The 21,582-nt window shown below is 42.0% G+C and overlaps 1 long non-coding RNA gene across 1 annotated transcript in view; it reads right to left on the reverse strand.

Moving 5' to 3' along the window:
* Positions 1–1,334: 1,334 nt before the first annotated feature.
* LOC118356777 overlaps positions 1,335–21,582 on the reverse strand; it is a 28,997-nt gene continuing 8,749 nt past the window's right edge. Inside the window, exons 2-3 of the long non-coding RNA XR_004819932.1 lie at positions 2,345–2,437; positions 1,335–1,466 (exon numbers count right to left, since the gene is read on the reverse strand). This is a non-coding gene — a long non-coding RNA (uncharacterized LOC118356777). The remainder of the gene's footprint in view (positions 1,467–2,344; positions 2,438–21,582) is intronic.

Genomic DNA, 21,582 nt, shown 5'->3' on the forward strand with positions numbered 1-21,582 from the left:
TCTTGACCCCCGGGTCGTACCTGCATCAGTTTCTTATTGTACATGATTACCACAAACACAGTGGCTTAAGGCAACACGACTTTATTCTTTTACAATTCTGTAGGTCGGAAGTCTCATAGAGGTTTCCAGGGCTGTGCTAATTCTGGAGGCTCGAGGCAGAGTCCACTCTTTGCCTGCTCCAGGTTCTAGAGGCCACTTGTACTGCTTGTCTTGTGGCTCCTTCCTCCATCTTCGAAGCCAACAGCCAAGGATCTTCCATTTTCTCCAGTCTGATCCTCCTCTCTCCCCTTTGTCAGGGCATTGTGATGACATTGAGCTCACCTGGATAATACAGGATCCTCTCCCCATCTCAAGACCCTTAACTTAACCACACTTACAAAATCTCTTTTACCACGTAAGGTAACATATTCATAGGGTCTGAGGATTAGGTCGTGGACATCTTTGGGTGTGGGGCATTATTCAGCTCATCCCATCAGCCCCTTTCATTAAATCAGAATGCCAGGGAGTAGGAGCCAGGCAACTATAGTTTTGAAGATCCACAGGTATCTCCAATGTGAAACCAAGTTTAAAAACCACTGCCCTAAATAATTATATAATCTTTGGGTGACGCCGTTAAACAGTGCTCTGATATGACACCCAGAGGACATGGTCTCAGTGTTGCTTTATTCCTAAGTTTGCGGTCATTTTTCTTAGCAAACAAACATATCAAGTAATTCTCAAATGGAAAAGCTTCACTTTGATTAACATCTGCAATCACTTTGTTTTCCTCGACTTTGGACTAGATACGGCTCTCACTGGCTGTGTAAACTTGGCAAGCCCCTGTTGCCTTTCATTCTTTTGCAAAATGGAGCCAATGTAACTCATTTCTGTCAGAAGGGTGGTGACAGTGGAGGAAGGTGTAAGTTAAGTGATTGAAATGCCATCTGTAAATATGACTGCACACATGCCCGTGCTCGGCTGCTGCAGGACTAGCTGGTGTCAGGTTTCCACAGCCAAGAATCATGCTCAGTGGACCACAAAAGACTGAGGCTTGTAAATGCTGTTCAAATAACTAAAATGAAAATAACACACATGCTCCCACACCCACCTTCTATCCTTCAATTACGCCTAATGGCTGAAAGCAAACAGAGGGGAGCTGTGAAGGCAGTTAGAGACCGCATACCTGGGAACCTTGGTGAAGCTCCAAAAACATAAAATGTCTTGCAGTAAACCTATCATCGGTATGAGTTTACTGCACTTCGCCCAGTGCTGATCCCGGAGCCTCAGGGTAAACTTTTCACAAGAAGAAGGATCTGTTGCCGATTTTTAACATAAACACCGAAGTTCATTACAGTAGCTCTTGTCTTTTAATTGAAATGAGGATATACCTGAGGTTTGCAACAATCTGCAGGATACATCCGGAGGCCTTGGAAGGTCTGAAGAATGCTCCTCGGGCTTGCAGAATGGGAAGAGAAGACTCTTGAGGGCTGCCACATAGGCATTTTGGAAAAAAGAAAAAATTCTAAGATAAGATTCCTAGATTAGATACAAAACCGGTTAGTGTCCTACAGACAATGAAATCATGACCTTGAGGTCATCTTCTCTACCGAATAGAAATCTATAAAATACCATGGGGACATCCCTACTTCATGTAACATTCCCAGGTGCCATCCCTATTTCTGGACTGTTCCGTTCATGTGGGCAAACCTTGCTCTCTTTCAATATGACTCAACCTAGCGGGCAAGCTTCACCCGTTTCCCTGCCCCTAGGCCAGACTGATAATCACCACTTGAATGAGCCATGGATCAAGTTTCCTAAGGCAGGCACTGGATTTTAGATCTCCTTCAGACAGTAGAACCAATTTTTCAAATGAAATCATATGCCAATATATATGCAACATAGTGGAGAAGCTATTACAGTAACAGTTGCCACCACTGTGCCTCTTAGAAAAGGATACACAGTTGATCCCAATTATCCACCCACTGCATATTTTTTAGTCCATCTGCTTGCGAAACTAGGTGCATAACTAGAACATCGATACTTGCAGTGCTTTTGCTGTCATCCACAAACATCTGCAGAGCAGTGAAAAAAAATTAAGTCATTGGACGAACTTGTGCCCAGCTGAGGCTGAACAAGGCGACGCTCCACCTTTTTTTGGGCTCTCAAACTGTTAACAAGTTGTCCTTTTAGAGATCTATTTAGTGCCACATTTTTTTTTCATTTTTGTGCTTTTGTTGGTGATTTTTACACCAACTTTACACCAACTTTACAATAGCCCCCAAGCATAGTGCCAAAGTGCTGTCTATCGTCCTAAGCCCAAGAAGCCTGTGGTATGTCTCCCAGAGGAAATGCATGTGTTACATACCTTTCATTCAGGCTCCAGTTATGGTGCTATTGGCCATGGGTTCTTCAGTTCATGAATCACTAATGAATCAATGAAATCTCTCAAATAAGGTGTCTTTAAAGAAAACCACACGTGAAACAAAGTTACTCACTGACTTGTTGAAAAATGTGACCAGAAGCCTGTAAGAACCTAACCCTCTATTTCTCCGGGGAGGAGCAGCTCAGCACTCCCTAATGCAGAACGCACGGTGATTTTATAGAACATAACCAACTACTGTGGATAGCAAGAATCAACTGTGTCTTTGGAAAAAATATCTGGATGATGGCTTCAGTTAGGCTGTGACACTCCAGGGGCCTCGGCAGAAATGTGCTCATTCCCACGAGGATGGAGTAGATGAAGGAAAGAAGAGGTGAAGGGAGAGGAACCGTCAGGAGGGACATTTTGCAGCTGTTTCAGTAAAGGGCCAACAGAGCAGAGCCCAGAGACAGGGAGCCTGAAAGGAGGTTACAGAATAGGAGGAGCACATACTGTAGGCTTCTCAGACGTCTTGTGACATCTTGTCTGTAACTCTCTCCTTGTGACATCCAACTCTTTCTTAAACTCTACCGTGCTCACATGTGCCTCTCATGGCTGGGGTTTTTGGGTTTTGTTTTATTCTTTTCCTCCAAAGAAATCAGGTAGTTTCCTGTCTTCTGCAAAGTGATGCAGAACCTGGTAAGAAGGCAGGATGTCGCTCAGCAGAGAAGACCATGACACTGGAAGCCCTCCACGGGTCTGAAGACATCTTGGGGAGGACTTTGCAGAAGTGAAGTCTTGGGAATTGAATTGGCATTTTTAGCAGGGAGGGCCTGAGGGACCCCTGGGGACACCCATGGAGCTGCCGTATTGGGGGAAGGACAGGATGCAGAGCCTTGTCCAAATGCATTAGCCCCTGCCACCCAGATTAATTCTGCAGCACAAGCATGCAAAGGCTGGACCTGAAATCGAACAAATAAGCACAATTCTTTCTTGGACATGTGTCGGGTACATTCCCTGACTGTGCCCCTAGGAAAGCATCACCCAGGATTGAGCTTAACCTGTCTGTCCTTAGTCGGTTTTGCACCGGGATCACAGGATTGTGCCTAGAGCACGGCCTGGGGCTGGAAAGGTTCAGAGCTCCCTCTGGATAAACCTGGCGGTGTTTGATCGCAGCAGAGCCCAAACACTCACTTGTCTTCATGCTTCCCCGTGGAATTCTGCTCATAATCAGGCTCCCCGCTGACCTGGCTTCTTTCCTGGGGGATGGAGCTTTTAATCAAATGAAACCAGCCTCTTGAACATTCCGGCAAACTTGAGCAGGCAGTGATCTCCCCTGACTCCACGCACGTGCCAGAAATGCTCTTGCCACTTAAACCCTTGAATTTCTCAGCGGTGGGCTGAGGGGAGGAAGCACTGAGGAAGAGAACTTGCCCCAGTAGACAGAGGGAGGACTCCTCTGGACCCTCCACAGCCGGGGGGCGGGGGGAGAGAAACAGGAAGAGGTGGATGCTTCTGTGGTACCTGCTTGTCCAAAGCTAAGGATTTGCTGAGCAGTCATGAGTCTTCCCTCTTGGCTCACCTGGTCTCTCTGCTTCTGCTCTGGGCTCTGGGATCCAATGACCCAGGACCTTCTTGTTCCAATTCCTGAGCCCAGAGCCTACGCTGGCTGTATATGCCTGCATCCCAAGCATTTTTGTACTCCTCTCATCTCATTTTTTCCCTTACCGATTTTGTCAAGGCTGAGACCTAGTTTCCCCTTTTGGGCTTATGGGTAGAAAATTAGAGATTATAAAGCTCCGTGAAAGGAAAACTTGCTACACCTAAATGTGTTGGATATAGGCAGCAACAGAAAAGAGGATTATTATTCTAAATGTGGTGGTAAGATGCCAGGGTCTGCGAGAAAGTCTTCCTACAGATTTTTAGGGAAGTGGATGGAGCATCTGTGTCTTTTGATAATAGGAACTGCACAGACAGTATGGTCCATGATTAGGTCAGTTCTGTACAATAGCCATTAGGCTACTTGTTCGACTCAGAGGCCTGTGTAATTCAGGCAAAATCATCTGACCAGTAGACCTGAATAAACATGGACTGGAAGTGACCCAGATTCTTTTTTTTATTATTATTTTATTTTATTATGTTATGTTAATCACCATACATCATTAGTTTTTGATGTGGTGTTCCATGATTCACTGTTTGCGTATAACACCCAGTGCTCCATGCAGTACATGCCCTCTTTAATACCCATCACGGGGCTAACCCATCCCCCCACCAATTCATCCCCTCTAGAGCCCTCAGTTTGTTTCTCAGAGTCCATAGTTCTCATGGTTCGTTTCCCCCTCTGATTCCCTCCCCTTCATTTTTCCCTTCCTACTATCTTTTTTTTTAAACATATAATGTATTATTTGTTTCAGAGATACAGGTCTGTAATTCAACAGTCTTACACAATTCACAGCGCTCACCATAGCACATACCCTCCCCAATGTCTATCACCCACCATCCCTCCCACCCCCCACACTCCAGCATCCCTCAGTTTGTTTCCTGAGATTAAGAATTCCTCATATCAGTGAGGTCATATGATACATGTCTTTCTCTGATTGACTTATTTCGCTTAGCATAATACCCTCTAGTTCCATCCACATCATTGCAAATGGCAAGGTTTCATTTTTTATGGCTGCATAATATTCCATTATATATATATATATATATATATATATATATATATATATATATATATACACACACACATCATATTTTCTTTATCCAATCATCTGTTGATGGACATCTTAGCTCTTTCCATAGTTTGGCTATTGTGGACATTGCTGCTATAAACATTGGGGTGCATGTACCCCTTCGGATCTCTACATTTCTATCTTTGGGGTAAATACCCAGTAGTGCAATTGCTGGGTCGTATGGTAGCTCTATTTTCAACTTTTTGAGGAACCACTATACTGTTTTCCAGAGTGGCTGCACCAGCTTGCTTTCCCACCAACAGTGTAGGAGGGTTCCCCTTTCTCCGCATCCTCGCAAACATCTGTCGTTTCCTGACTTGTTAATTTTAGACATTCTGACTGGTGTGAGGTGGTATCTCATTGAGGTTTTGATTTGGATTTCCGTGATGCTGAGCGATGTTGAGCACTTTTTCATTTGTCTGTGGGCCATTTGGATGTTTTCTTTGGAAAAATATCTGTTCATGTCTTCTGCCCATTTTTTGATTGGATTATTTGTGCTTTGGGTGTTGAGTTTGATAAGTTCTTTATAGATTTTGGATACTAGCCCTTTATCTGATATGTCATTTGCAAATATCTTTTCCCATTCTGTCGGTTGTCTTTTGGTTTTGTGGACTGTTTCTTTTGCTGTGCAAAAGCTTTTTATCTTGATGAAGTCCCAATAGTTCATTTTTGCCCTTGCTTCCCTTGCCTTTGGTGATGTTTCTAGGAAGAAGTTGCTGCGGCTGAAGTTGAAGAGGTTGCTGTCTGTGTTCTCCTCTAGGATTTTGATGGACTCTCGTCTCACATTGAGGTCTTTCAACCATTTTGAGTCTATTTTTGTGTGTGGTTTAAGGAAATGGTCCAGTTTCATTCTTTTGCATGTGGCTGTCCAATTTTCCCAACACCATTTGTTGAAGAGACTGTCTTTTTTCCATTGGACATTCTTTCCTGCTTTGTCGAAGATTAGTTGACCATACAGTTAAGCGTCCATTTCTGGGCTCTCTATTCTGTTCCATTGATCTTTGTGTCTGTTTTTATGCCAGTACCATACTGTCTTGATGACGACAGCTTTGTAATAGAGCTTGAAGTCCAGAATTGTGATGCCGCCAGCTTTGCTTTTCTTTTTCAACATTCCTCTGGCTATTTGGGGCCTTTTCTGGTTCCATACAAATTTTAGGATTATTTGTTCCAAGTGACCCAGATTCTTAAGATTGATATGTAGTCTAGTTAAAAGATTGTACAATCAAATGTCAATGTCTCTCTCACGTCTCTCCCTTTCTACCCTAGCCCCATCCGATGGGGTGAGTGTGTGGGGGGTGGAAGTAGGGTCTCCTGCAGCCCTGGTGGCGCAGTGACTGGTACAATCACCTCCTCATCTGGAGGGAAACAGTAGGTTGGGAGGCTGGGCTCAGTGGGGCTAGGGGCAGGGAGCCCATCCCCTTGCTGCAAAGGAGACTCGGTTTTCATGGATGTCAGATCCTATCTGGTTGAGTGGGTCCTGGACAAGTTAGATGAAGGCACCTGTGGGATTCTTCACTGTTTTCTGTCAAACACATTGTTTTTCATCAAAGCCTCTCATCTAACAAAGACTCATTAAGTACAAACCATGACCAAGCACCGTGTGGTCCAGAGTGGCCGGTGTACTCCTGGATCAGGCTCGATCACTCGCTCAGCTGCCTGTCTGTGTGGACAGCGTCAGGGTCACTGAATAGAGCAGTGGTCTTTGGTATCTTGGTCTGAGGCAAAAGCACGTCTTCTGGGACTTGGTCAGGACACCCAGAACTGCTTCCTGACAGAGAAAAGTAACTTCTCCTTCTCTGTCCATGCCTGTCAGGGAGGCAGACGTCCCTTTCATGTTAGGTCACTTTTCATCACTTTTGCTTGAACTAATGCAATTTCTAGTCTCCCTGCTGCCCATTTCCAATGCAGCCTACACCCACTGTCAGATTCCTCTTCCTTAAATATGGCGAGGATCATCATTCCTCCCCTGCTCAAAAAGCTCCAAATAGTTCCCACTGTCTACAGAGAGAACAGCGCACTGCTTAGCCTGTCACTAGAGTTCCCTACAATATAGCCCTAGCCTACTGTTTTTCCAAACCCATCTCCTTCTCTCCTAAATGTACCTTCCTTGTCAGTCAGTTTTCTGTAGGATGCCTCACACACCCTTTTCTCTGTGCCTTGGCTTATAAATGGTTCCTCCAATACTGGGTTGCCTCCCACACTCCCCTCTCTCCATAAAAATCCTCCTTACTCTTCGAGAACCTGTTCTTTCTCCAAGTAATTCTTAATTAGTTCAGCCCAGAATGACATCTTTCATTGCTTTGAATTTACTAAGTGAATTACATGCATTCATTTGGTGTTCCTGGTTCTTTCCAAACTTAACCCACCAATAAGAGACTGGTGAGTGGGTGCTGGCAACTGTACGGCCATGGCAATGGAATATTCTCTGAACCGTCCCCCTTCTCCCTTTTAAAGGGCAGGCATGGGCTGGAGTAGGAAGCAGAAGAGGAATAGAAATGTTCTCAAGTAAGAGAATACCTAACATTTACCCTGAGATGGTGGGGGTTTCCTAAATGGGCTAAGCTGTTATACTTAGCAATGGAATTCTTTTTTTTTTTATATATATTTTTTTAAAAACTTTTTATTTATTTATTCATGAGAGACAGAGAGGGAGAGAGAGAGAGAGAGAGAGAGGCAGAGGGAGAAGCAGGCTCCCAAGGAGCAGGGAGCCCGATGCGGGACTCGATCCCAGGACCCTGGGATCATGACCTGAGCCGAAGGCAGATGCTTAACCATCTGAGCCACCCAGGTGCCCCTAGCAATGGAATTCTTCACTGTTTTCTGTTTGAAGCAAAGGTTTAGTGTTCTATCCTTTATCTGTAAAGTTGATGCATGTCTTTGTCTCAGCCCCCCTGGGAGCATGCTTCTGCCCTGTGTTCTGGTAATAAACTGAGACATTCACACACACTTACCCAGGTGCCCCCAGCAAGGTCTCATTTTTGTAGCATGGCCAGCCAACATCTGGACACCGTGCTGTGGAACATGAGCCAAACTGGCTCCTCACTCGAGACTCAAGCCTATGGCCTTGACTTCATCAATACATTAGCCAACATAAATGAGCAAGGCAGCCACAGAGCACTGTGTAATTGATACAGAATAAAGCCTTTATAGGTTGTGAAGGGAGATTCTGTCCTTCCTAGCACCATGGTGTGAGACTTTTTTTTTTTTTAAGATTTTGACAGAGACAGACACAGCAGGAGAGGGAACACAAGCAGGGGGAGTGGGAGAGGGAGAAGCAGGCTTCGCGCTGAGCAGGGAGCCCGATGCGGGGCTCAATCCCAGGACCCTGGGACCATGACCTGAGCCGAAGGCAAATGCTTAACCACTGAGCCACTCAGGCACCCCGAGAAAGACTCTTGAATTGAGTTCGGAGAATCTGCAAGAGTCCCTCGATTACAAGTCTTAATGCCTGCTGTCTGATCTTTCATTAACTCTTGATACGACTGGGAAAAGCACTTTGTTCCTGGGGATGGTTTCTTCATCATTAAATGAAAGGTTTTTCTTTCTTTTGTTTTGTTTTAATACTCTTTTGGGTCTCCTTCAGCTCTAGAATTCAATGCACCTGAATCAACTTTGTGTCCAAGGCTGAACTAAATGATCTCTTAAGACATCTTCCAACATTGTGACCCATGAGACTTGTTATAATTGCTCCTGCGGATAGAACATGCCTTTGTGGAAATCATTTTTCCACAGTTTTTCTGTGCTTAAAGTTTTATGCTTGTTTGACTGTTTAATCTGAAATTGCATGTAATAGTTTTTCAAAATTTCCGCTCTCTTGGTATCAGTGAAGATCCTTGATTATAAGCAACAGAAATTAAGTCTGGTTAACTTAATATGAAAAAGGATCCATTGGAAGATTCTTTGTGATTTCATAGATTCAGCTCTATGAGTGGAGAACCAGGATGACAAAAAGGTCATGTAATGAAGAAGGTGACTCCATTTTTGATGTTTGGCCACTGCCAGCTTTTAGGTGCCCCCCTTCTTCCCTACATCTGGGCAACCCACTTAAGAAGATCTGTGGATGTTCCATGTTGCTGTTGGCAGCCAAAAATCTCAATCAGTGCAGCCTCAGCCTCTGGCCCAGTGCATAGCCCCAACCCAGCTTTACCCCCTTCCCACCATCAAAGCTGCAAGCTCCATCCCCACCCCAATCCTCCTGGTCACCTTCTCATCAAACCCAGAGTAAGCTTTCCCTTCCTGGGAATCCCAGCTTATTGTGAATACTACATACATTTTATTCATATTCATTGGTGGGTGTGTTGTGTCATCTCTCTTGACATACAAAGAAATTCCTGGGTGGGAGATTATGCTCACCTCCCTGGAGATTGATTGAAACAGGGAAGCTGGACAAATTGACCAGAATCCGGGATAAGCCACAGGACTCCAGCTGAGCACAGGCAGCTGCCTCTGCCAACTCTTGATACTGCCAGAGCTTCCAGGATTAATTTACAAAGTGACCCTGAATCTTTGTGTCATGTCCCTTACGTTCAAAATTCTGGGTGAGAGAATTATATTGTCTGAACCTAGGCATATGCCATCCTGGTTGCAAGGGGCATGAGGGCTCTTTTCCTTTCCTAGTTATGGGCAAACAGATTTAGAGCTTCTGGGTGGGAGGCATGGTGAGATGAAATGAAATAACTTCCCAATTCAAAATTCAAAGAGGGAAATTCTTTGGTTTTGAGACTGAACAGGTCTTTATAAATAAATTTTAAAAGCTTGCAGCATTCATGTTCTTATAAACCTTCTTTTTTTAAAAATTGAGATAAAACTTACATAACATAAAATTCACCATTTTAACTATTTGAAAGCAGTTAATTCAATGTTTTTTTCGTTTTGTTTTGTTTTTGTACATTCACAATGTTGTGCAACCGTTGCCATTATCTAATTCCAGAACATTTTTTATCACTTGAAAAAGAAATCCTTTACTCATGAAGCAGTCACTCCCCTTTCCCCCTCCTCCCATCCCGTGGGAACCACTCATCTGCTTTCTGTCTGCTGGTCTGTCTATTCGGGATACTTCATATAAATGGGATCATGTAGTACGTGTTTTTTTGTGTCTGTCTTCTTTCACTTAGCACAATATTTTCCAAGGTTCATCCCTCGTGCAGCATGCACCAGTATTTCATTCTTTTTTATGGCTGAATAATATTCCATTGTATGAATGTGTCACACCTTGTTTATCCATTCATCTGTTGACGGGCATTTGGGTGGTTTCCATTTTTTTGGCTATTATAAATAATGTTGCTATGACTATTTCCGTGCAAGTTATGTGAACATATGTCTTCAGTTCTCTTGAGTATATATACCTAGGAGGGGAATTTCTTGGTTTTATGGCCACTTCATGTTTAATTTTTTGAGGAGCTGCCAAACTTATCTGCAGTGGCTGCACCATTTTACCTTTCAACCAACATTGTGGGAGGTTTCTGATTTCTCCACATCCTCACCGTTACCTGTTATTGTCCATGGTTTGATTATAGCCATCCTAGTGGGTATAAAGTGATACCTCATTGTGGCTTTGATTTGTGTTTCCCTCATGACGAAGGCTGTTGCGCATCTTTTCATGTGCTTATTGGCCATTTGTATATCTTCTTTGGAGAAATGACTATTCAAGTCCTTTGCCCATTTTTAAATTCTGTTGTTTTCGTTGTTGAGTGGTAGTAATTCTTTATATATTCTTATAAATATCCTTGTCAGACAAATGACTTGCAAATATAGTCTCCTTTTTTGTAGATTGTCTCTTCACATTCTTGATATCCTTTGAAGCCCAACAGTTTTTAATTTTGACAAAGCTCGATGTATCTATTGTTTCTTTTGCCATTTGTGCTTTCAGTGTCATATCTAACTGTCTAATCTTGATCATGAACATTTTCTCCTATGTTTTCCTCAGAATACAGATGCTACCAGGTTCTAACAGGCCAACCTACCCGACCTAGAATGCAAATAAAGAGGTGATTGCCCTGGTCCTGTCCCACATTGTCTACTATATTTTGAATAACTTCACGTTGTTGAAGTTGTTTATTAGAGCACTTTATCCAAAGAAATTTCCTTTATGAAATAAAATGTTAAACTTTTATTTTGAAAATTTCACCCATAATCATGATTCAAACAAAATTATTTTAATTTCTTTGTGTTTCCTTATAATCTTTTGCCAAAAGTATACATATTTTTATAAATTATAATCATCTCATACGTGTATTTTCCTTCTGTTTTTTAAACTTGGTGTTATGAGGGGTGCCTGGGTGGCTCAGTCAGTTAAGTTTCTGAGTTTAAACATTTTCCATGCTTAACACCTTTAGTTTTCTAATATGCTTTATTAAAAACAAAGAGTATTTAAAAATGTTTTCCTAACCATTAAAGCAATATTTGTTGAATGTAGGAAAGAATGAAAAAGAAAAGTCATCCATAATCCCACCAGTGAGACAGAACTAAGTTAAATACCTCAGAAAATTGGAGTCCTGTTCCAACTATACTTTGATTCCTTTTTCCCCTACAACATGATTTGCCTATATCTTAAATAAGGTATGTTAATTTCACAATGGTTTTTTAAATTTATCTCCAAAATTACTATGACAAAATGAGAGTAGGTGGGTACCCAAATCTGAATGTCCAGCAAGGACTGGGCCAGAGTTCACGGTACCATCCACAGCTTCTGAGAAGAGGTGTAAAGGTCTCTGAATTGTGACAGTCGATTGTCCCGATTGTGGGAAAGCTCAAACTGCTGAGAATCTTGATAATGACATGCTTCCATGATTTTCATATCTGTATTCTGAGCCTCTTAAGACAAACTGAAAGAGTGCTATCTGTAGTTTAGCAGAATGTCCAGTTTTTCTGTTGATCATTTACATTTTTTTAACATCAACTTATCCTTTCATCAATTGCAATTGTTAAGATTAAAAGTAGGTTAAAAGTGACTTAACAGTTGGAGTTTGCCATTAAGTGTTTTTCATTTGATGACTAAATATTTCCATAGATAAGAGTTGCATTGAATTCAAAAGATGATTAATACTTTAAAGATTTAATTAGTATTAACAGGGACTTGACTTATAGCTGGTGCATATGGTTGTGGTAAAATTTATAAACCCATGCCAGTCTTCATTTCATAATTGTTGAATCTAATTACATTTTTTCCCCAAATAATTTACAAGGGTCAGAGTTGCCTTGATATTTGAAGAAGTGTTTACCTTAAGGAACTATCCACGAACATCCCCTCTCTCTCTTGGTGGAAGTGTCCCTCTTTCAGTGGCCACGGCATAAATTCAAGGTCTAAGGTCATATTCTATGAAATACTTCTCTAGTGTTTTGGGAAGTCCTTGCATTTGTGGATGCCTGTGTATTTTAGGGTTTTCTTTCACAATTATACTCATGCTCCTTTTTCTATTTATCCACAGCATTTTGACTCTAGTTGAAGACAAAATTCACCTTGGAGTCAGCATTTCTCACTTCTGGAGGTAAATGAGGTAGGTATCCATAATAGCCTTTTATAACCATAGAGCTAGTATTTCTTAGGCACCGCCCTGAAAAACTGCATAGAGATTTCAAGTTGCTTATTTAGCTTCCCAGTCATCTAAAGCTTTGAAATAATCAAAGATACTTAATAAGTACCATGTGCTGAAAACTCCCACAATCTTCTGCAGTGCAAAAGGGTCGTTTTTAATTGGTGTCTTTACCAGCTATGTTTCTCTTTTGCAAACCCTGAAATAGTTTGGGCTGCTTTCATATCACCACTCAACACTTCCAATGGTAGAGGAGTTCACAGGTTTACCACTACAAATCTACCAGCTTGGGCGAGGCTCCAGCTACTCCATGCTAATGCTTAGTTTAGATAACCTTTGAAGTCCCATTATCCCTGGGAGGCTATGAATCAGTGTCGACTTCTAGTAATACAGAGGAAACTGCATGCCAATAACCTTTAGATACTATCTCAATCTTCATGATACTGACTCATAAAGTTAATAATTGTTCTAATTTATAAGAGCAAAAATGTACACTGAAAAAATAATCATGCCAACCTAGTGAAGCCTAGCTTAGCCATCTCCAAGACCCAGCTTCCTCATCAGAAAATAAAGGCATCACTAACCTCTTCCCATGGTTGTTGGGAACATCAAATGAGACAAAGCATGTAAGGCTCTTGGGGTAGTGCTGGTTTCCCCTTTTCCCTCTCTCTAGCTGCAGAAGTGTTTGTTTTAAGAGAATTCAGTTACCAAAAGAATCCATTCACTTCTCCTTTGCCTAGCTGCATCTAACAACCTTGCCGTACTCCTCTGAGAGTTGGCAACCCTGCATTTCTCGGCTCACCCAGAGCTATAAGAAGAGGGCAGACACTATTTCACTTAGGGTACATTCTGAATGTGTGGCAGGGGGCCAGCCAAACTGTCACACAATGAAAGGAACAAGCCAAATTATTCTCAGTTGGGCTCATAGCAAATATGGTTGGAGTGGGAGTCTGCAAATAGAGACAGGAAATGGTAATGTAATGGAAAACACATTTGCATAGATCCTTGTGATTTCCCAAATCTCTATGTGAGTGGAGAAAATACACGTATTCTGTTGAGAAGATCCCTGGTACTATCTAGAACTCCTGTTCCCCTTCCCCTGCTCTTGAACAAACATAAAAAATCTCATTATGCCCTTGTCTCCAAAGGCCTCTGGAGAGAACTGGAAAGAGACACTGGTGCTTTTAGTCACATGCAGGAAAGAGCCTGGCTTAGCTTAGAAACTCCTATGGTGCCAACTGTGTGGGCAAGGCCTTGGAAGAACTCTGGGCCTCCTGAGAGAAGAGATGAAACCGCCAACGCCTTTGCTTGGCATGGGGTTTCCTTTCTGAGTTTCAGCAAGGACTACTAAGGCCATTTAGCCTTTGGCTTCATAAGGGCAGCTGAGGCCTTAACTGCTTCTCCTTTCCCACAAATCCAACCCCCTTGACCTGGTGAAGGAGTCCCATCACAACAGGCCCTTGACCTTAAAATCACCACGCTTGCTCTGCCCTTCATGCAAGTGATGCTCTTCTCCAGGGACTGGCGAACTACGGCCCCTGGGTCAAATATCGCCAGCCACCTGGTTTGGAAATAAAACTTTATTGGAACACTGCCACACCCAACTGTGTATGGCTGCTTTCAGCTTACAGCAATAGTTGAGTACTCTCGGGATACAAAGCCTGAAGTAATTACTATCTGGCCCTTTAAAAAAATGTACTGACCGGAGCTCTGCTCACACAAACCTGCTTGCCCTTCCCTTTAGAGATGGAGCTTTCCAGACTCTGCCCATTTCTAGGTGTCTTTTGGAAAGGTTTCCCGGAGTCTGTCCATGTGGCTCTCCCTTCTGTTTTTCGGCTCCCTGAAGGCATTAGTTGCTCCAGGAAGGTTTCTCTGAAACTCAGATTGAGCTTAATGCTCTCAAGGGATGAGGATTGGGAATAATTAACTCTGTTCTCAGGCCGCACACGGCCTGAGGCAGACCAGGCACTCAAGAATGTTTGCTGGATTCGTGCAACTGGATGTGCACTGTTACATCACACTGCCATCAAGAGCACGAGAGCAACTGCCAATGGGGTAGGACAGTTTGCTGAGAATCTTGACGGCAAATGCACAGGGGTTTCACTATTGCATAACCCTCTGCGAAGCAAAACTAACTGCCAGGCCTGCCTCACCTGCACGCAAGGGAACTGAGTCAGCTGCCCCACATAAGCCACGTTCTGATCCTCGTTCTAATTGTCACGACCTTTCAATAGGAACCTCATGGGTTCCATGATAGAAAAGCTCCAGGGCCAACTGAGAGAAGTGTGCCTTTGCCCGACGCCAAAGGCAAGTCCTCTCCTGGACTTCTCCAGAACAGCTTCTGATATGAGATCCTATTAGATGCCACCTGCCCTAACCTCTGTCTTCAGATTCTGCAAAGGGGTCTTCTATTTTGGGTTGGATTGACAGGAGTACAGCTAATGGGGAAAACTGACTTCATCAGGTAAATGTCTAGGTACGGATTTCTCAGTGTAAATGACTGAGCATTTGTATATAAATATGCATAAACACAATTTCCCAGAGCACTAAATGGTTAGAAAAATTGCCCTTAGCTGAATCGTACCTCACACTACAGTGTGCAATTGCAAAAGGTTAGTTTCATCTTTGTTTTAAAAAGCTAGTTAAATGTCTAAAAAGGGATAAAAATTCCTGGGTTAATATAGAAAATGATCTTGGAAGAAGTTAGATATAGTGATTCACTTTGTGACTGAATTGTGATCCAATCCTGATTATACCTTGGAATTCTTGCATTATGACTAATTCAAAGTTCGCTTTTGAAGGAACTGTATTATTTGATATGAAATAAGATCTTGTCCTAGCAAGAAGGCGAATGCTGTCACTCCAGGTTAAAATGACTCCAGCAGGCAGGGCTTGCTTTCTCTGGTGCTGCTAAGTGCCAACTAAACAGGCATTAAAGATCTGTAACATGGTTTAGCCCAGCCCTTTTGTTCCCTTCTGCTCTTTCTTTCTTTTTCGTTTTTTTCTTTCTTTCTTTTCTTGCCATTTCAGACACAGTGAGTGCTAAAACTAGAAGAAAATGTACATTTTGTTGGATCCAATGCTATCACTTCACTGATGAAGGAAACAAGGTAGAGAGGTAAAGTGACTTGTCAGAGGTGCCCAGTATATTTCAGGGTTCAGACTTGGACCCGAATGCCCTGACTTCTAAAATGGTACCCTCTTTATGTCATCATGGCCCTGCCAAAAGGCAGATAGGGGAGCTTAGGAACATGAAACAACATCAGTCAGAGAACTGATCTGAAGCAATGGCAAAATACGTGGTTGGCTAGGAGATAAATTAATTCCTTGACAGTACCTCCTGATTACCTTGAAGATGAAAGAGAGTCGGAAAAAATGTGGATTTCAATTATCCATGAAGACCAGCATATAGTGGGTTAGTGTAAATGTGTCCCTTAACATTTGCTAATGCTGAGTAAGCACCCACCATCTCTGAAATGAAAGGCATTCCATGAAAAAGCATGACCACTGATAATTAAGATAATGGAACTTTTTTATGTACTGACTTTAAGTCCAAGGATTTCTGAACCATTTCAAAAAATGAAAGAAGCCCAGCCTAATTTGCCCTATTGTATTTCTTAATACAGCACAGGATCAGAGGAATCCACAGACTTTCATCACTGCTCATGCTTTTATTTGTGTTTTTTTTATTAGTAGAATCCTTTAATTTTAAAAATTGTTAGCAATAAACATTCTCATTAGGATTTCACAGAAAGAAGCACTACTGATAGGATTCTTCTCCAACATCTTGCATCTCTGCAAAATTACATGTCATTTTCTAAAAACTCTGATAGCCTGGTTCTTAATATATCATACTTGAACTTGACTAGTCATTGTCTTTGGTGGAAAATCCATTGAACCCAGCATGGCAGGAGGTAATGGGAACACACTAGCAGGAATACATGTGGCTTGGGGTTTGAATATTTATCCATTGTTGAATAACCCTTTGGCTTATTCAACTAGCAAAACTCTATATATTCCACTGATAGTGGTCCTTTTTTCTTCTTGCAATGCTGTGGAGCATTTTCAGTGTAATTTATAACAAAGAGAGGTGCAGGTAATGGCTCACACAAGCTTCATAATGTTTAAATCATGGCAATAAAACTTGACAGACTGAAAGGTCAGAAGTTTGTCTTGACTATTACAACAGCTATCTAGGTGCTTTTGCCCCAGAATAAAGCTCCCTTAATTAATATTCCATTGGGTTTCAGCAGACTTAATGTTTTAGAGTGTACTTGAGCCTGGGGCAAATGTTCTCTTTTTCATCTCTGTTCTCGTCATTCCTAATTATCAGAGAGTTCTAACACCTTTTTTCGAAGTCACATCAGTTATTGGTCATTGATTGGCTGCAAGGGCCATGACCTACAGATAGTCCTACACAAAGCATTTGTACTAATTTCTAGTTTGGTTCCTAATTTTATGATTTGTCTGATTTTGGGTAGGTCATTTTACCCATCTGAGTCTCTTAATCAAAAAGTGAGAGGGTTGGATTAGGTTATCTCTAAATTTCCAACTAGTTGTCACAATCTCAAGGAGTACTCACTAATGTGCTCTATGTTTCTATTATAATTCTAGAATATGGGTAAATTATTAAGAGGATTTTTTTGTGTGTGTATAGATGTAGAGGGGAGATGTGGGGGGAATAAAATTCATTGCATAAATATAAAGCAAAATGAATGATACAATCCAACTTGGGAGGGAATAAGATAGAATTTTCTGTGTGGGTCAGTGGTTGGAGAAGGTATTTGGAGATGCCCGAGAAAGGCTTGAAGTTATAAGCAGCTGTCCTTCAGCTGAAGGCTGGTCCCAGACTCCATTTCCTCTTTTCCCTTTCTCTGTTTTTCTCCCAAGTTTGGATAGATGAAAGGGTGTGAGAGGAAGTAAAGGGGTGGTAACAAGTTGGGTGCCAGAGAGGCCACAGTGAAGCATGATGGGAGGTCACCCTCCTTTCCCCTATTGTATGCAACACAGAAAGGCAAAATACCATAGTGGAAAGGTCCTGGCCCTCAGAGCTATTTCAGGACCTTGGCAGCAGACCCATAGGAAGGGTGGTCGGGTTTCCACAAATTCCACACAACAGACAATCTTGCATAAATATTCCATGTGGTTCCTGTCTGTATAAGGGTCACAGACTTGATGACAGAGTTGGGTGCTTTTCCCAATACAGGCAGGTGAGGAAGAGAGAGCTTTAAAGATTCTTTGTCCTTTATCACACAGAAGCCTCACCTAATCCCTCTCACATCCCCACCTCAAACATCCAAACCAGCTGAACAAATACATCCTCTCTCCCACACAACCTACCCAAACAACACAAAACAGCACACCCAAGACCCTGTCCAAGAAGAGACTGTCTCATGACACCTCTTTGTCCCCACTTTGGGAATTCAACATACTTTCACAGCAAGATGCGAACTCTCTTTTCCCTTCTAGGTCCCATTGACTTTGAGTGGGACTCCTGGTAACATGCTCGTTTTAATAAATGTCATTAAGTAAACAATCTATTTTTTATCCATGTATTTTTACCCATAACCAGTTACGAAATGCAGGATGACGCCCGCCTCTGATCTATCTCAAAAAAGAAGAAAACTAGAAAAATTTGCCTTAATTTGTGGCAGAATGACTTTGATTGGACAGGAAAAAGAACTTCCTGTATGAAAGATTAATTAGAAACTGAAATAGCTCACTGAAACTTGTCAGTCCTTTTTCTTTCCCTGGAGATGATTAAGCAAAGACTCATCCACCCACTTCTTTGCCTGGAAACAAGTCATTCTGCCGGAATCTATGGGTTAGCAGCCATGTTGCCGTGCCCACAGCCTTCCTCACAGTAGGAGCTGTGGTTGATCATCGCAGAACCACATAACCACACACGGGGGGCTGTCTTTCATAAAAAAGTAGGGAATAAAAGAGTGGGACATGAGAGAGAGTTTTTTTCCCCCTCTGGAGTCTTGTTTAGCTTGGAAAGAACTGAATCCACTGAGCAACACCACATTTGTTGGTATTAATTGATCAGTTGACAAAATATTCTGCAATAGATAAGGGACGGGAAACAAAGGCAACACAAAATATGACATGGTTCCTACCTGCCTTCAAGGATCTTGTAAAATGAAACCAATAGTAAAAAGCAGCATATGTATGCGTGGAGCAAAGGATTAGATCCAAACGGAAGGAAAGGGCCTTATAGATGCAAGGTGGAGAGGGGAGGGAGGTGGTGAGGAGGAAACACTCGGTCACACCTCCTAGGGCATGCTTCAGGAGTACCATACCATAGACAGGGTATGCCCCCCACATCTTTCTTCGCTTGCTTTTGGCTCTAGTGGGAGGAAAATGCTTAGTTTTCCATATAGGAAAAATATAGCTAAATTGTTTGCATCTTTGGGTTCAAAATATATGGTCAACTCTTTGTCTCTCTGTCTGTCTCCATCTGTCTCTCTTTCTCCAAATCAGAAGAATTGCAGCTGACAGTTTTGTGAATTTCCTGGGCTCTTAAAGTGCCATGGGCTAGCAAGAACTCCAGTGGAGGTGATGGTCAGAGTAGTAACAGTTGGTAGATGAGCCTCAACCAATCAGAACACTTTGGTCAGGGCACTATTTTTTTTAAGATTTTATTTATTCATTTGACAGAGAGAGACACACAGTGAGAGGGAACACAAGCAGGGGGAGTGGGAGAGGGAGAAGCAGGCTTCCCGCTGAGCAGGGAGCCCAATGCCCGGCGTGATCCCAGGACCCTGGGATCATGAGCTGAGCCAAAGGCAGACGCTTAATGACTGAGCCACCCAGGCGCCCCGAGGGCACTGTCTAATCAGGATGGAAGCCAGTCATGATCACACTTGGTTGTGAATAAACCTTGAACATCTGCTCCTGGGTCTTCACTGTGATGAGGATGCAACAGGTCCTGCTTTTCTCAAATACCTTGGTCTGCACTGCATATGTTATTGAACTGAAGGCTGATTTTTCCCCCATCAGAGAGATGCACGCCAATCAGAAAGTTGTTTGTGAATTTCCATTACCTTGATGCCCTCCTCCTAACCCTACCCCATCGTTGCAAGCTTCCAGGCTTCAGGAAAGTTGACTGAAGAGTTTCTTTAATAAGGCCTTCCATCTTATTTACCGTGAACAAAATAACCTGACTCCATCCAAGCCCATTTTGACAAACGCCCCCCATGGGAGAGTATAACCGAAGAACTCCAAGATGCTGTGGTCATTTGGTATATTCAGATTCTCTCTTGCAGAGAGGGCTTCAACCCTTTGAACTATCCCCTTCTCAGTGTAAGGACCCTGAATGAACTGCACAGAAGGGTAGAACTGGTCTGCCAAACGATTTCCATGGGGCCAGACAGGCTGTGTGAACACGGAGTGTAGTGGTCTGTTCTGTTCTGAGGTGATTCTCTGTCTGGACCTGGCTGACTGCATTAAGGAGAGCCAAGAAGGTAGCTTGTCTTTTTAATAACTATAACCAGTGGGGAAAGTTTGAGGCAGCCCTTGTCATTTGGTTGTCTTGAACAATGAACATCACACCATTGACTGATGGTCTTTGTCTCTCTCTTTCTGTAGAATAATTTCCAAGTGCAAGCTTAGCAGTAACCATGATGCATCTCGTCTCTTTATAGTACACTTGCCGAAAGAGAAAGGCAATTTGTGCCTTCCACATCACAGACATAAACAGCCTACAACTGATTTCATTTATGATCTGGGTTAAGTGGACTGTCTTACTATATTGTTTATTTAATAACCTTGCTGTACTTTGCAAACTCAGTCAACCACAGCTAATTCCTACCCAAGAGAACAGTTTCCCTAAAGTACCCATTGATATGCATACACTATACACATAATTTCACTCTATTCAATATAATACATGCATACATTCATTTGTGCTAATCTAATCTCCATGTGGCTTTTAAAGTCTGACCTTGCCATTCACTCTTTGTGTTAAATTATAGTCATATTTATTCTATTGGGTATTGGAGTTAAGGACTGTGACTTTTCTATTACGAGGCTGCAAGAAGGAGGTATTTGATAATAGAAAACAGAATCATACCCTTAAAGTTCACCGTGATAACGAAATCCAAAACAATACCCTAAAAGGTCAAAGCAATTTTTATTTTGCAGACTTAAAATAACAACCATTTAAGCTTCAGAAACATTTAGCTAACATACAAAGGCAGCCTTAAAACAACATAAAAGAAGTTATGTAAAATTTCCATTATATTTTACATATTGTCTTTAACTTTAAATGAAGTTAAAAGGGTCCACTTCTTTAATATTAGATACCTGGTAACAAGATGCAATTGTACTTACAAAAATGTTTATTATAATTTGTTTATAAATGCATTGATGAGAACTTTAAAATGTATCAGATGACTCCTGGTTTTAGCAGCTGAAACACTTGCTTCCTCTAGGATGTGTCCTTTCTTGTATCTCACTAGGACAAGGGGTCACAAAGAATGTTGTAACAATATCTGGTGGCAAATATGGCCTGTGTCTAATCTTCCATTGAGAAGGTAAATTAGTTACTTATCCAAAAAGGTAAATTAGTTACTTATCCAAAGGTACTTGGATGTCAGAGCTAGAAGGTATAAGATTTTTCACTACACAGTTTAAGTGCCTGGATGGGCTGACTGATTTCCAAACAGATTTGTTTCTATTGTTATGACAACTTTAGTACTATTTTTCTTAAAAAAAAAATTTTTAAAAGAACAAAACCAAAGAGGCTCATTTCTATTTTGTGTCATCCACTCAATTCTATCACCATGTCTTTTTCTGACAAATGCTTAGTATGATGTGAACAGAAGGAGTAAGAAGCTTCTACTTTTTTCCATGTGTATGTAGGGTTGCCTCATTTGTCTCTAACACTTCATTCTATGTTCTTCCAAATCTGCTACTTAATTTGTAAAGCTAAAACAGATTTTACAAAGAAGATGCTACCTTAGAGTCCAAACTTATG

This window comes from Zalophus californianus, chromosome 2 (genome assembly GCF_009762305.2).
Source record: "Zalophus californianus isolate mZalCal1 chromosome 2, mZalCal1.pri.v2, whole genome shotgun sequence".
Lineage (NCBI taxonomy): Eukaryota > Metazoa > Chordata > Mammalia > Carnivora > Otariidae > Zalophus > Zalophus californianus.